Source organism: Acomys russatus, chromosome 19 (assembly GCF_903995435.1).
Source record: "Acomys russatus chromosome 19, mAcoRus1.1, whole genome shotgun sequence".
Lineage (NCBI taxonomy): Eukaryota > Metazoa > Chordata > Mammalia > Rodentia > Muridae > Acomys > Acomys russatus.
Window position 1 is genome coordinate 46,701,370 of NC_067155.1, and position 15,925 is coordinate 46,717,294.

Consider the following 15,925-nt stretch of genomic DNA (forward strand, 5'->3'; position numbering starts at 1 on the left):
CCAGGCTGGCCTCAAACTCACAGAGATGCGTCCCCCTCTGCCTCCCCGGGTGCTGGGATTACAGGTGTGTGCCACTCCACCCAGCTGAGGACACGGTTTTTAAACCAGGCATGCGTAGGTTCAGATTTCCTCTCTGCCAAGTGTAAGATGTGGATATAACTATGGAGATACTCTAGTACAGCACGGCGCTGGGGAGACGGCTCAGTGACGACGAGTTCTTGCTGCTCTTGTAGAGGGCTGGAGTTCAGTTTCCAGCACATACATGGGACAGCTCACAACCGCTTGTAACTTGTTCCAAAGCGCTCTTCCAGCCTTTAAGGGCACATGCACTCACATGGTGCACAGGCGCGCACACACACACAAATAAATATTTTTAAACTTCTTTTAATAATATTTATTTTTATTTTATGTACAGTGGTGTTTTGCCTACATGTATGTCTGTGTGAGGGTGTTGGGTTCCCTGGAACTGGAGTTACAGACAGTTCTGATCAGCCATGTGGGTGCTGGGAATTGAACCAGGGTCCTCTGGAAAGGCAGCCAATGCTCTCAACCACAGAGCCATCTCTCCAGCCCATAAATATTTTTTAAATAAATTGAAGTATAACCCCATACTATCATTGGCGGTGTGGATTTTCTAAAGTGATTTCATCTCTATAACTAAATCCATCTACAACATGGAAACTATACTATACACTTTTTGTAAGATTACATATAGGATTAAATGTAAACATGTAATTATCTAGAACACTGCAAGTGCTTAAAAAATGTCATTATTTTTTACCTGAGCTACTAAATGTCTTACTTCATAAAGATGTTTAGGTGAAATGAGATGACAGTTTTAAGACTAGAACTTCCATGACTGAAGGACATTATTTAAAAAAAAGAAAGAAAAAATCAGGCTGGAAAGATGGCTTAGTGGTTAGGAGCACTAGCTGCTCTGCCAGAGGACCTGGGTTCGATTCCCAGCATATGAAGGATCATAACCATTTGCAATTCCAATCCAGGGGGAATCCTCTACCCTCTTCTGATCTCCAAGGATACCAGGCATGCACATGGTATACAAACATACATGTAGACAAAACACCTATGTGTATAAAATAAGTTTTTTGGGTTTGGGGGGGTTTGTTTGTTTTTTGTTTTGGTTTTTTTGAGACAGGGTTTCTCTGTGTAGCCTTGGCTGTTCTGGACTTGCTTTGTAGACCAGGCTGGCCTCGAACTCACATCAATCCACCTGCCTCTGTCTCCCAAGGGACAGACTAGACTAGGTGAAAGGAAACTACTAACAGAATCCTAAACATTTAGGTAGAGCAGTCTAGAGCTGACACAGTGTGCAGTAAAACCCACTGTGTGTTCTTTCACCAGGAGCGCACCTAGATGATGAAAATGATAGCGCAGAATTTCAAAACCACGGGCGTGAGAGATGGCTGCTTTCCCCTGTCAACAACTGCAGTGCAATTCTCCCACAGCTATCACAGGAGTCAACTTAGCCCTCGAGTGAGTCAACAGCACAGTGTCGTCAGCACAGAAATCCAATCAGTGAGCAGAGCAGAGCCACATGCCACTGGTGATTCAGCAAGTGGCTGCCATTTCACAAATCTCACCCCAAAGAACCTGCGCCCAAGTCACAGATATATTTAGAAAGAAGAGGGTTGAGGTGGTGCGTGCCTGTAATCCCAGCACTCAGAGAGGCAGAGGCAGGTGGACTACTCTGAGTTAGAGGCCAGCCTGGTCTACAGAGCGAGTCTAGGACAGCCAAGGCTACACAGAAACTCTGTCTCAATAAATAAATAAATAAATAACAACAACAAAAGAAAGAATCTAACACAAGAAAAATGGTGCAGGACTCAGTGATAGAATTGCCTGCCTAGCATGCGCAAGGTTCCAAATATCCCAGGCATGGTGACCTGTACAGACAAAAGTCTCAGAAGTTCAAAGTCACCCTCAGCTGCACAGACGCTGAGGCCAATCTGAGTTCAATGAGAGCCAGTCTAAAAACACAAAAGAGACAAATCAAATCTCGTCCACTTAGTCAGGGCGTCAGCCCACAAGGCCGCCTGTTTCTGCATGAAATTGAGTTATACTCCCTGTGTGCTCAGAGGAGCACTGCCCCTGGAGACCTCTTCAGGGCCAATGGACCCAGCCCCGGCGTCACGGGTGTGTCATTTCCAAATCACACCCCACTCTGCTGTCATGATTGAGAAAATTGACCTTGGCCATTCCAGGTCACTGCCCAACTATTCAAGTCAATATTGTTAGCACAAAAACAGGCAAGGTGGTGAACGCTTGTCAGCACAGCACTCTGTTGGCTGTGGTGAGCCACTGCTGAGGCTGGAGAGATGACTCAGTGGTGAGAAGTCCTTGCTGCTTTTGTGGAGACTCCAAGTTTGTTTCCCAGCAATCTAACAAATTCCTACAACTTAGGGGATCCGGTGCCCTTTTCTCTCTCTCTCTCTCTCTCTCTCTCTCTCTCTCTCTCTCTCTCTCTCTCTCTCTCACACACACACACACACACACACACACACACACACAATTTTTTTTTTGTTTTTAATTTTTTTCTTTTTCTTTTTTCCCAAGACAGGGTTTCTCTTTGTTAGCCTTGGCTGTCCTGGACTCACTTTGTAGACCAGACTGGCTTCGAACTCACTGCAATCCACCCGCTTCTGCTTCCCAAGTACTGGGATTTAAGGCGTGCGCCACCACCGCCTGGCTGAATTTTTTTTTTTTTTTTCAAGAAAGGATTTTGCTCTGTGTAGCCCTGGCTGTCTGGAACTCACTCTGTAGACCAGGCTGGCCTCAAACTCAGAGATCAGACTGTCTCTGCCTCCAAGGGCTAAGATTACAGGCATGTACCATTACCACCATCTGGCCTGAAATTAAAATTTTTTAAATTTTTAAATGACATTATTGAGACAATTGAAAAAATATGAATATGCACTGGATTGACGTGGGTGTTAAGTTCCCTAGCTATGATAAATAGTACTGTGGTTACTTATAATGTCACATTTTTGAGAAAGGGGGAGGAAACTGGAACTATGGGTTAGCGGCTAAGGGCATTTGCTGCTCTTCCAGAGAACCCACATAAGTAAGTACCCAGCACCCACAACCACCTGTCACTCTAGTCCAAAGGATCCAATGCCCTCTTCTGACCTTGTGGACATCAGGCACAAAGGTGGTACAACATACCAAGCAAAACACTCATACATATGACATAAACAAATCTAAAAAAGTTTTAGGTTTTGTTCTTGCTGTTGATTGTTTTGAGACAGGGTTTCTCTGTGTAGCCCTGATTGTCTCAGAACTCACTCTATAGACTACGCTAGCCTCGAGTTCAAAAATCTGCCTGCCTCTGACTCCTAAGTGCTGGGATTAAAGGTGTGTGCCTCAACCTATAAGCTTAAGAAGTGTTTTTAACTGGGCAGTAGTAGCGCACACCTTTAATCCCAGTACTTGAGAGGCAAAGACAGGGAGATCTCTGTGAGTGGGAGGCTAGCCTGGTCTACAGAGTGAGTTCCAAGACATTCAGGGCTAGACAAAGAAACCCTGTCTTGAAAAACCAAAGAAGAAGAGAAAAAAAGGTTTTAAAAAAAAGATTTATTGCCGGGCGTGATGGCGCACACCTTTAATCCCAGCACTCGGGAGGCAGAGGCAGGCGGATCGCTGTGAGTTCGAGGCCAGCCTGGTCTACAAAGTGAGTCCAGGATGGCCAAGGCTACACAGGGAAACCCTGTCTCAAAAAAACAAAAAAAAATTATTTATTTATTATATATACAGTGTTTTGCCTACATGTATACCTGCCTGTGAGAAAAGGGTACCAGATCTCATTATAGATGGTTGTGAGCCACCATGTAGGTGCTGGGAATTGAACTCAGGACTTTTCAAAGAGCAGCCAGAGCTCTTAACCTCTGAGCCATCTCTCCAGCCCCCAGAAAAAGTATATTTTTAAATGGTGAAATAACAACATGATGTCTGCAGCTGTCATATGGCTTGGTGCAATGTGTATGGGTAGGTGTGCAGGAAGAGAATGCTTGTGTAAAACCACAGAGCAAATGTCCACGCTGAAATGTTAACATGGGCTAGCGAGATGGCTCAGTGAGGACAGGCGCTTGCGGCTAAAGCTGACAGCCTGAGTTTGAGCCCTTGTGGTGGAAAGAGAGAACTAACTTCCACATATGTGCTATGGCACATGTACCACCAATAAATAAACATATTATCTAAAGTTATTAACAAGTAGGGCCTCAGTGAGATGCTTCGGCAGCTAAAGGGGCCAGCCACCAAGCCTGAAGACCCGAGTTCAATCCCAGGGACCCACATAGTGAAAGAAAAGAACTGATTCCCACAAACTGTCCTCTTATTCCCACATGTGCACCAAGACATATACACACTCACAAATAATTAAAATGTAATAAAAAATTAAAGATGTTAACAAATGTGCTAGGCATGGTGGCACCCGCTATAAATCTACACCTGTCAGGTAGGGCAGGAGGACCAGAAAGAAGTTCAAGGCCAGCCCAGGCTTTTGGTAAGAACCTTGCTTGTTTAAAAAATAATAATAAGGCCGGGCGGTGCTGGTGCACAGCGGTAATCCCAGCACTTGGGAGGCAGAAGCAGGCAGATCGCTGTGAGTTCAAGACAAGCCTAGGCTACAAAGTGAGTCCAGGACAGCCAAGGCTACACAGAGGAAACCCTGTCTCAAAAAACCAGAAAAACAACAACAAAGACCCCCCCCCCCCAAAAAAAAATCAAACAAAAATAATGATTAAAAAAAAAAAGCTAGCCGGGCATGGTGGCACACACCTATAATCCCAGCACTTGGGAGACAGAGACAGGTGGATCACTGTGAGTTCGAGCCCAGCCTGGTCTACAAAGCAGGTCCAGAACAGCCAAGGCTACACAGAGAAACCGTGTCTCAAAGAACCAAAAAAAAAAAAAAAAAAAAAAAAGGCTAAGTACAGCGAATTACAATTGTTCTCAGGATTTGGAAAGTGAAGACAAGATGCCTGTCCCTCAGAGTCTGTGTTTTTACTTTGTTGCTGAGATAGGTTCTAAGTATGTAACACAGACTGGCCTGGAACTTGCTATGCACTGGGGCTGCCTTTAACCTTGTGATCCTCCTGCTATGCCTAAAAGCTAGAATAACAAACCAGGCCCAGGTGATTTTTGTTGTTTGTTGTTTGGTTTTTTCAGACAGGGTTTCTCTATGTAGCCTTGGCTGTCCTGGACTTGGTTTGTAGACCAGGCTGGCCTCGAACTCACAAAGATCCACCTGCCTCTGCCTCCCTGAGTGCTGGGATTAAAGGTGTGCACCACCAGTGCTTGGCTGCCCAGGTGAGTTTTATATATTTTATTTCATTTCTTTTGGTTTTTCAAGACAGGGTTTCTCTGTGTAATAGCCCTAGCTGTCCTAGGCTCACTTTGTAGACCAGGCTGGCCTCCAACTCACAGAGATCCACCTGCCTCTGCCTCCCAAGCTCTGGGATTAAAGGTGTGCACCACCACGCCCGGCTTTTAAAGCCTACGGGAACTACACTCCAGGTAGACAGTTACTTAGTGTCCTTAAGTAGTTCATTAGTGGACCAAAGCTGACTTACTATCTGAAACTTAACCTGTAATGTTTCTGAATGTGCTGAGTCAATTTAATGAAAGTAAACGATCACTTTGGAAAACAGAATTCTGAATAAACAGAACAGGATGATCTATTGACACTTTCCTTAAAAGCACACACAGACACCAAAAACCAGAACATCAACAAAATGTAAGCCGTGCCTACTAATTGCCACACACTTAACTTACGAACACAGCGACGAACAGAATTGCTAAACTTTCCTAAATTTAAAACACGCCATCAAGCCAGGCATGGTGGTGCATGCCTTTAATCCCAGCACTTGGGAGGCAGAGGCAGACGGATCGCTCTGAGTTCGAGGCCAACCTGGTCTACAAAGTGAGTCCAGGACAGGCAAGGCTACACAGAGAAACCCTGTCTCAAAAACCAAAAAATAAAAAAAAATAAAACACACCATCAATTCATGTTCTGAAAAGCTAAACTTTGATACAGAAAACTGAAAACATCAAAGTCAAAGAACACTTTAACCTGTAGCTCCCACTTCATAACCAGTCAACTTTTCCTGTTGCTGGTTTATGATGTAACTTTTGTTTCTCTTTTCTTTTTTTCTTTTTCTTTTCTTTCTTTTTTTTTTTTTTTTTTTTTTGTTTTTTGAGACAGGGTTTCTCTGTGTAGTCTTGGCCATCCTGGACTCACTTTGTAGACCAGTCTGGCCTCGAACTCACAGCGATCCGCCTGCCTCTGCCTCCCGAGCGCTGGGATTAAAGGTGTGCGCCACCATGCCCGGCTTTGTTTCTCTTTTCTAAACCTCCATATTGCTAGCTGTAAAAGAAAAGTAATCCTAACGCACTTGCATGTGTGCACAACACACACACACACACACACACACACACACACACACACACCAGAAGATGTCCACTTTCCCAACTCTGATTATATACTACATTTAAGAAGGCACGGGGGCTGCAGAGATAGCTCAGTAGTTGAGACTTTGGATTGCTCTAGCAGAGGGCCCAAATTTGAATCCCAGCACGGAACATCAGGGGGCTGACAATCACCAGTAACTCCAGCTCTAGGGGATCTAGTGCCCTCTTCTGGCCTCCAAGGACACTGCACTCACATGTACAAACCCACAAAGACATACACACATAATAAAAAATAATTTCTAAAGCCTTAAAGGGGTGGAGAGGGGCGAGGGCAATGGTGGCGCACGCCTTTAATCCCAGTACTTGGGAGGCAGAGGCAGGCGGATTCCCTGTTAGTTCAAGGCCAGCCTGGTCTACAGAGCGAGCTCCAGGACTAGAGCCCTGAGGCCCACTCCCAGCACTGCATGAACAGGGCACAGTGTCTTACTCCAGTAAGCTCAGCACTGGGAATGTGGCGGGAAGATTAGAACAGCTCAATACCTAGTGAGTTCACCTTGGATACATGAGACTCTACCACAGGGGGAAATGGTAAAAAAAAAAAAAAAAGAAGAAGAAAAGAAAAGAAAAAAGAAAGAAAGAATAGGTAACAGACTCTCTAATGACTGGAAAGGAAAAAGAGGTAGATTTTTGTGTAAACAATCTGACAGAAAACGAGGGAGAAAAGGCCAGAACATACGTGAAATGTGATAGAAAATATACACAGAGAAAGCGCCCCAAGACGAAGCTCTAAGATGCTCCACATTAGCCGGGTGTGGTGCCCCACTCCTTTAATCCCAACACTTGGGAGGCGGAGGCAGGAGGATCGATGAGAGTTCGAGGCCAGCCTGGTCTACAAAGTGAGTCCAGGATGGCCAAGGCTACACAGAGAAACTTTGTCTCGAAAAACGAAAAAAAAAAAACAACAACCCAAAGTGACAATGCTGATGGTGATGGCTAGGGATATATGTCGTTCAGGAGAAGAGTGTTTCCCTAGCACACGCAACCAAAGCCGTAAGCGAGGAGCAGGTTCCTGGACCAGCCAGGTCCCTCCCCTGCCGGCCACTTCCATGCACTTCCGTCCCATCCACTCCGCCCACCCGCCCTGCTCGCGGTTCCGGAGGTCTGGCCGCCAGCCGCCTCTCTGCCCCGAGCTGAGCCCGGTTAACCCTGGACGTGCCGCTTACACTTCCATGTTGCCTCTGCCTCGTCGTCCGCAGCCTCTGGAAGGGATGAAAGAGCCTCACGTTGCGCCACCACCACACAGCTCACAGCGTCTCCGTGTGCCGCAAGGCACTCTGGGACCGCCGTGGTGCATGCCGGGATCGCGGCAGGGACTACGCGGGTTGTCTTCGACTCTAGGTGTCCGTACTCGGGTCTAATTTCAGCCTGTCAGGCGTTTGGAAACAGAATTTAAACGTTTTCGTGGCCGCATTAAAATAGGGCATGTTGGCTGACACCCACAGCACTGGAGAGGCTGAGGCCGAATGGTCACGAGTCCCTGGGCAGCCTGGGCTCTGTAGTGAAAGCACATCTCTAATGAGCTAGAGGCTAGCCTGATCTACATAGTGAGTTGCAGGACAGCCAGGGCCACGTAGAGAGTGACAGAGGCAGCTGGAGAGATGGTTTAACAATTAAGGGCACTTGCCTGGCGTGGTGGCGCACGCCTTTAACTTTAATCCCAGCACTTGGGAGGCAGAGGCAGGTGGATCGTTGTGAGTTCGAGGCCAGCCTGGTCTACAGAGCGAGTTCCAGGACAGCTAGAGCTGTTACACAGAGAAACTCTATCCCGAAAAACCTTGAAAAAAAAAAAAAAAAAAAAAAAAAAAAAAAAAAGCACTTGCAGTTCATGAAGAGGACCAGAATTTGGTTCCCAACACCAATGTGGTGATAACCTATAACTCCCATTCCAAAGGATCCAAGGGCCTCTTACCAGGCTCAAATGTTAAATATCGTACATACATCCAGCCACATACACATAAAATAAATCTTTTTTTAAAAAAGAAAGAAAAGTTGGACCTCCTGCCTCTTATCTGCTGTGATCCCAGCACTTGGGCGGTGGAGGCAGGAGGATTAGGGAGTCAGGGACATCCCTGTAGGTCCAAGGCCAGACTAGGATACAGGAGACCTTGCCCCAAAGAGAGAAAGAGTCCAATAAGCAAATCTATAAAGATAGTAGATTAGTGGTTGGTTAAGGCTAAAAGAGAAGTTGGGCAGAAATAGGCAGTGACTTAAAAGATACTGACTTTCTTTTGGGGGGAACAAAAATGTTTTAAATCCATAAATCCATTGTAGGAAACAGCGTGGTAAACGTATCTGTTATCCAGGCACTTGCAAGGCTGAGCGAAGTGGAGTGCCTTAAGTTTGAAGGTCGTGAGGCAGAGGCAGGTGGATTGCTGTGAGTTCGAGGCCAGCCTGGTCTACAAAGTGAGTCCAGGATGGCCAAGGCTACACAGAGAAACCCTGTCTCAAAAAACCAAAAAAAAAAAAAAAAAAAAAAAAAAAGTTTGAAGGTCGTGTGGGCGACATGGAGAGTTCTAGTTCAACTTACGCTATATAGGGAGACCCTCTCTCCCATAGAACAAGGGAAACTACTTAAGGACGATGGCATACTTACATGAATATTCTGAAAACATTGAATGGGGGGGGGGGTCAGCAGCTAAGGATTACTGTTTTGGAAGAGGATCCAAGTTCAGTTCCCGATACCCGCACCAGGCCCTGTGACAGTCAGTCCTCTTCTGACCTCTTGCAGTACCTGCATAAAGCAGGCGGATCGCTGTGAGTTCGAGGCCAGCTTGGTCTGCAAAGCCAGTCCAGGACAGCCAAGGCTAACACAGAGAAACCCTGTCTCAAAAAAAAATAGAGAGAGAGAGAGAGAGAAAGAGAGAGAGAGAGAGAGAGAGGATAAATTGGGAGGTAGAAGCAGAAGTATCTCTTTTGAGTTCTAGGTCAGCCTAGCCTATGTAGTGAACTCCAGGACAGTCAAGATTACAGAGATCCTGTCGATAAATAAATAAATAATATTGAATTGTATGGTTTAAGTGACTGGATTGGGGGGGCGGCTGGAGAGATGGCACAGCGGTTAAGAGCACTGGCTGCTCTTTGAGAGGACCCAGGTTCAATTCCCTGCACCCATATGGCAGCAAACAACTGTCTGGAACTCCGGTTCCAGATGATCTGACACCCTCACACCAATGCACATAAAATTAAATTAAAATTTTTTTGTTTCATTTTGTTTTCATTTTTTTCTTTCTTCTTCTTCTTTTTTTTTTTTTTTTTTTTTTTCAGTTTTTCAAGATAGGGTTTCTCTGTCATTGTGTTTTTCACTCAATAATCTTAGAATGATTGCTCACTGAGTGCTAGCAATTCAAATATGAATAAAACCCATTCTCTGGCAGCTTTGTTGAGGGACCAGTTCTGCACATAACTACCTATGACACACTGTAGCATAGAGCAGGGGTTGACTAACAAGGGCAGAGAGGCTTCCTAAAGCCAGACGTGTTTGAGGCGAGGAGAAGTACCATTCAAAACTGAGGCTTCAGAGGCACACTCCTACCAAAGATTGGCTAGAGCCTTTGAGAGCCACGCCATAAAAATGGTTCAGAGATGAACTAAAGTAGGGGACTTGGGTTGCACCCAGATCCAAATGGCATCCACCCAAGCATGTGCCCAGAAAATCCAACCTTACTGATACATCAGGCAATGTCCTGAAATAACTGGCTTTTGTTCAAGTTTGTTTTGTTCACTTGTTTTGAGTCAAGGTCTTAAGTAGTCCAGGCTAGCCCCAAACTACATAGCCAAGGATTACCTTCAACTCTCTAGCCTCCAATCTCCAAGCATTGGGATGACAGACATGCACCACCTTACCTAACTTATCAGGTGCTGGGATGCGACCCTGGGCTTTGTGCATGTGGGACAAGCATTCTACCCACGGAGCTATACCCGCAGGCCCTGAACTGTTAAATATCTTAACTGTTATCTGTGACTTTGGTAGAGCTCTTAACCTTATGACATATGGGCTTTGAGAATCTCAAGAAAATGACCACCCAATTTCAAAGTATTTGGGGACACAAAATGTTTCATTTTTGCAGAGGGGGAGCATAGTGGTGCTTAATCAAGCAAGCAAGTGTACCCATTGGGAGTCCTGTGGGTGTTTCTTCCTAACCTAGAGGGGACCTGGGCCTCATTCTTAGAGGTCAGAGCGTAGCCTCACAGAGGATGCAGCTGGTAATTAGAATGCAGTTCTCACAGAGAATACAACCTTAAGCAGATATTTTGATTTCAAGAAGAGCTGACCTGGGGAAGAATTTTAATTTCTGCCATGCAGTTCCTTTTCTTTCTTTCTTCCTTCCTTCCTTTCTTTCTTTCTTTCTTTTTTCTGAGACAGGATTTCTCTGTGTAGCCTTGACTGTCATGGACTTCCTTTGTAGGCCAGGCTGGCCTCAAACTCAGAGATCCACCAGCCTCTGCCTCTCAAGTGCTGGGATTACAGGCATGCATCACTGCACATAGCTCCTTTGCAATTTTTTTTCAAGACAGGGTTTCTCTGTGTATCCTTGGCTGTCCTGGATCACTCTGTAGACCAGGCTGGCCTTGAACTCACAGCGATCCACCTGCCTCTGCCTCCCAAGGGCTGGGATTAAAGGCGTGCGCCACCACCACCTGGCTTGCTCCTTTGCAATTTTTGAAATGGGGTTTTGTCCTATGTAATCTTCTGATAGAAAAGGCAGTACATTGTGCTTACATTTCCCACACCATAATGAAGTAATTGGTAAGTAAGATAACGCCAGTAACAGCAGTAAGCTTCATTCAATATTATCTTAAAATCATCTTTGGGGCAAGTGATCTGGTTTGACAGGTAAGCCAACAGCAACATAGCTCTTGGGGCTGGAGAGATGGCTCCACAGTTAAGAGCGCTGGCTGCTCTTCTGGAGGACATGGGTTCAATCCTCAGCACCCACGAGGCAGGAACAACTGTTTGTAATTCCAGTTCCAGAGGATCTGACACCTTTCCGCAGACATACTTCCCACAGACATGCACGCAGGCAAGCACCAATGCTCATACGTTAAAAATAAATAAATTGGGGCTGGAGAGATGGCTCAGAGAGGTTAAGAACGCTGACTGCTCTTCCAAAGGTCTGGAGTTCAATTCCCAGCAACCACATGGTGGCTCTCAACCATCTATAATGTGATCTGGTGCCCTCTTCTGGCCTGCAGGCGTACATGCAGGCAAAACACTATAATAAAAAAATAAATAAATATTTTAAAATATTAATAAATAAATAATTTAAACACATACAATTATCTTCTTAAAAGAGATAAGAGATAGTTTAAGCCGGGCGTGGTGGCGCATGCCTTTAATCCCAGCACTCGGGAGGCAGAGGCAGGCGGACCGCTGTGAGTTCGAGGCCAGCCTGGTCTACAAAGTGAGTCCAGGATGGCCAAGGCTACACAGAGAAACCCTGTCTCGAAAAACAAAAAAAAAAAAAAAAAAAAAAAGAGAGAGAGATAGTTTATTCTGGCTGGGCATGGTGGTACATGCCTTTAACCTCAGCATTTGGGAGACAGAGGAGGGTGGATCTCTGTGAGTTCGAGGCCAGCCTGGTCTACAAAGCAAGTCCAGGACAGCAGGCTACACAGAGAAACCCTGTCTTGAAAGACTAAAGAGCGAGAGAGAGACAGAGACAGAGACAGAGAGACAGAGAGATAATATTCTGAAGCCAAATATGAGTGACCATGGCCCATGAATACAGGCTCAGGTTACCCAAAATTCTATGTTCCAATACATCACAGTTAGATGAGATTTTGATAGTAACAAAATAAAGAAAATCATAAATTAAAACATGTTTCAAATGCCTCAGTGGAAACGCCAGGTAAGTGGCCCACAGCAGACCAGAGATGTGTCTGCTCTAGACCTCAGATTCCTCTTAGGACATTCTTAGCGTTTTGGTTGATGGAAACTAGAGATCTGCTTGTACATTCCAACAGATTTACTTTTATGGTCACAGAGACATCAGTACATAGCATGTACAAGATAAGCTATAATTAGGCTTAGGATCTGCAACATTCCAACCTCCACACAGACTCCAGCTTCTAACCCGACTGTGGTCAAGCAGGTGTGGCTTCTAGTCTATTAATTTTGTCCACAGGTGCTTCGCGTGTGGGTCCCAGAAATGAAGGTGGATTAGTCACGCTTGGCTGCAGGTAGCTTCCTTAGATGAGCCATCTTGTCTGTTTGTGTTGTTGTCATTATATGGGGGTGGGGGGCAACGGGGAAGTTTATTTTGGCTGCTGATTTTCAGAGGTTTACTTCCCTGATAAGCTGGTTGCATTGCCGGGTCTAGGGTGAGGCCTAAGATGACAGCCAACAGCATTTGGAGGAACAAAGCAAGCCCATCTCTGGGCAGACAGGGAAGCAAACAGCTTTCTGTAGTATCGTAAATGTGGAAGAGTTTGCACCGAGTGTCATCCTTGTACAGGGGCCCCCGCCAGGCCTGGTGGCGCACGCCTTTAATCCCAGCACTCGGGAGGCAGAGGCAGGTGGATCCCTGTGAGTTCAAGGCCAGCCTGGTCTACAAAGTGAGTCCAGGACATACAAGACTACACAGAGAAACCCTGTCTCAAAAACCAAAAAACAAAACAAAACAACAACAACAACAAAAAACCACCAACAACAAAAAACTAGAATCTGTATGGCTGAAGTAAGCATCACTGTTAGTTTATATTTACTTTAGGGTGTGTGTGTCCCGCAGCACTCATGTGGATGTCGAGTACAATTTCCATGAGTCTTTCTCCTACCCCACTCTGTAGATTCTGGTGCTCCAACTCTGTCTTGAAGCATGGCAGCACACATCTTTCTCCCCTGGGCCATCCTCTCACAGGCCTCCCCCACCCCACCCCCAGCCCTGCAATGCTGGGGATACATGGTAGGCACTTTCTCACTGAGTGACATCACCAGCTTTTCCTTGTCAAACTTCTGTTTTCATTCCAAGGACGGGAAAGGCAGGTGACTGTCATGTGAGGTTCAGGGGCGTGGTCCTGTTAGCCAGTCGTTCATTAATGTGATCCCTCGGGTAATTAGAGGCTGACTATCCGGCTCTTGGAGAGCTTCCCAGGCAGATGTTTGGCCTGAGATGCTAATTTCAGCTCCTAGCCCTCAAACTTCCTGTCTCAGTGTCTTTAGGCAAATCAGCCGTTTGCCCCCAGACTCCCTTTCCTCACCTGCGAAAGCACGGTGATTATCAGGACTGCCTGCTAAACGGGCTTGTGAGATTTTTTTTTTTTTTTTCGAGATAGGGTCTCTCTGTGTAGCCTTGGTTATCCTGGACTCTGCTTGTAGACCAGGTTGGCCTCAAACTCACATTGATCCGCCTGCCTCTGTGTCCCGAGTGCTGGGATTAAAGGCATGCGCCACCATGCCCGGCTGCTTATGAGAATTTTAAAAGGTTATCCATATAAAATATTTAACACAGTTAAACTCGAGATATTGCCAGGTGTGTTGGCACACATGTGTCCCTCCAGCCCTGGGAAGGCTGAGGCAGGAGAATGTCAAATTTCTGACTGGCTGGGTAAAACAATGAATTTAAGTCTAATGACATATTGAATTCCTGCATCAACACACAAGACAAAGTAAACAGGAAATATTCAGGATTATTGTGACTTTTTTATTCTATTTATAAAGAAATGGTGCCTTGGCTGGGGATGGTGGCGCACGCCTTTAATTCCTGCACTCCGGAGGCAGAGGCATGGGGATTTCTGTGAGTTTGAGGCTTCCTAGGGTGACACAGGATGAGGGTGGAGTAAGTCCCATCTTGGCTAGCTCTAGCGTATCTGGTCTGCTAGTGACCAAAAAAAAAAAAAAAAAAAAAAAAAAAAAAAAAAAAAAAAAAAAAAACTATGTCCATAGTCCACAAAGGGCTGTAAGGCTGTCTCGATGGTTGAGAACACTGTCTGTTCTTGCAGAGGACCCAGTTTCTGTTCCCACCATCCTCACAGCACGTCATGACCTTCTGTCATTCCAATCCCAGGGATGCTGAGCACCCTCCTCTGACTTCCACAGGTAGCAGACACATATATGTAATGCACATACATACATGCAGACAAATCCAAAACCCTCCATGACCTGGGCTACACAGCGGCTCACTGCCCACTCTTCTTCCAGCTATATGCCTATGTTGGTGGATGTGACAGACTGAGGGACACACTGAGGATTGAAATGCCTGAAATACTCACTTCTTTTAGGATCCCCTTTCTGGACTGTCTAGAGACTACACCCCAACATTTATTTTGGGTTTTTGCTATTGTTGTTATTGTTTAGTGCTTTTTTTTTCTTTGTACATTTGTTTGTTTGTTTGGTGTGTGTGTGTGTGTGTGTGTGTGTGTGTGTGTGTGTACATGAGAGCAGGTTAGAGGACAATTTGGTCAAGGCAATTTGATCCCAGGCCCACTGCGCGTGTCCCTGGGATCAAATTTCACATAGTAAGGCTTGACTTTAAGCATCTTTATCCGATAAGGCATCTCACTGGATCCATTTTTATTTCTTTAAATATTTATTTATTTTGGGGGTGGGTGAATGTGCACACCGTGGGCCACAGAGCATATGTAGACTTTGGAGGACAAGCCTCTGGAGTCCATTCTCGCCTCACTCCTTGAGGCAAGGCTTCTCTTGTACTCGCTATTGCTCCAACTAGCCGGCCCCCAGTCTCTCCGGGGCCTCCCTGACAGTGCTCCAGTCTTCTCCTCAGCTTGAATAGAGGTTACAGATGAGCTCCACAGCTGAGCTCCTATAAAAGGTCCAGGGATCAAACCCAGGTTGCCAACCTTTCAAAGCTAGCTCTTTTATTTGCTGCGCCATCTCTGTACTCAAACTCCTGCTATCCCTACCTCAGCTTCCTAGGTGCTGAGATCACAGGTATGTGCTACCACAGGTCACTTAGCATTTAGCGGTTATCTTTCCACACCCTGACTGTCGGCATTTTTTTTCTCCAATTGGAGATAGGGTCTCGTGTAACCCAGGCTACCTGGAGCTGGAACTTCTGATCCTCCTGCCTCGATGATAGGCATGCATCTGTGTCTGTGTTGGCCTGGAACCCCAGCAAGCCTCTTGCCGCAGCCTCCAGAGTGCTGACCACACCCGATTTACCTTGTGCCCCATTCCCTGCCGCCTGTATTGAGACAAGGTCTCACTATGTAGTTCCGGTTGGCTGGAACTCACCACGTAGACCAGGCTGCTCTTGAGCTGACAGAGATCTGCCTGTCTCTGCCTTCCAAGTGCTAACATTAAAGGCATCTGCCTCAGGGCCCCGGCAGTTGTGCCTGTTTTTTGTTTGTTTTTGAAACAGGTTCATCTGTAACCCAGGTCTAGAACTCCCAGCAATCTTCGTGCTTCAGCCTCCCGGGTGCTGCTGGGATGACAAAGTTGTCTTCACCCCAACACAGGTTTTATGGCCTTGGACCTCCTCTG

General features: G+C 45.9%; 1 long non-coding RNA gene across 1 annotated transcript; it reads right to left on the reverse strand.

Annotated features, from left to right (window-relative positions):
• Positions 1-1,541: 1,541 nt before the first annotated feature.
• Positions 1,542-7,236, reverse strand: LOC127202678 (uncharacterized). Its single transcript, XR_007832354.1, has 3 exons — positions 7,188-7,236; positions 2,775-2,867; positions 1,542-1,611 (listed from the first exon to the last, which is right to left on the reverse strand). It is a non-coding gene; the product is annotated as an uncharacterized LOC127202678 (long non-coding RNA).
• Between the last annotated feature and the right edge of the window lie 8,689 nt (positions 7,237-15,925).